This window comes from Meleagris gallopavo, unplaced genomic scaffold (assembly GCF_000146605.3).
Source record: "Meleagris gallopavo isolate NT-WF06-2002-E0010 breed Aviagen turkey brand Nicholas breeding stock unplaced genomic scaffold, Turkey_5.1 ChrUn_random_7180001846520, whole genome shotgun sequence".
In the NCBI taxonomy this organism is placed as follows: domain Eukaryota; kingdom Metazoa; phylum Chordata; class Aves; order Galliformes; family Phasianidae; genus Meleagris; species Meleagris gallopavo.
This window is the reverse complement of record NW_011114410.1, coordinates 1-353: the sequence shown is the minus strand read 5'-3', so window position 1 is coordinate 353 and position 353 is coordinate 1. Positions and strand designations below refer to the sequence as shown.

Below are 353 nucleotides of genomic sequence, written 5' to 3'. Positions count from 1 at the left end.
CCACCAATCCGCAGGCTTTGGTAATCTGTGGAAAGGAGAGAGACACACTTCTGCTGGGCTCAGGGAAGGGGAGCATCTTCTGCTCCTCACCGCACATGCACAGCAATGCTCACCATAGTTAAAGGGGTCTTCCTCCTTCTCTTGGGCACCCACTGGAAATAAGCAGACAAAGGATGTAATGTGAGCGTATTGAAGGGTGAAAAATTCCACCCCCTCTGCCCAGGGAGGGGATTGCCCCTGCAGGCTGCTGTGCACAGAAGCACCGTACCCACCATCCGCTGCAGCTGCCGACACCAGCAGGGAGCACAGGACGATCAGCACCGCCTCCATGGCTGCAAGTGAGAGGGAGGAGC

The 353-nt window shown here is 56.9% G+C and overlaps 1 long non-coding RNA gene across 1 annotated transcript; it reads right to left on the bottom strand.

Annotated features, from left to right (window-relative positions):
- On the bottom strand, positions 1–353 carry LOC104915712. Its single transcript, XR_796444.1, has 3 exons — positions 273–353; positions 114–152; positions 1–25 (listed from the first exon to the last, which is right to left on the bottom strand). It is a non-coding gene; the product is annotated as an uncharacterized LOC104915712 (long non-coding RNA).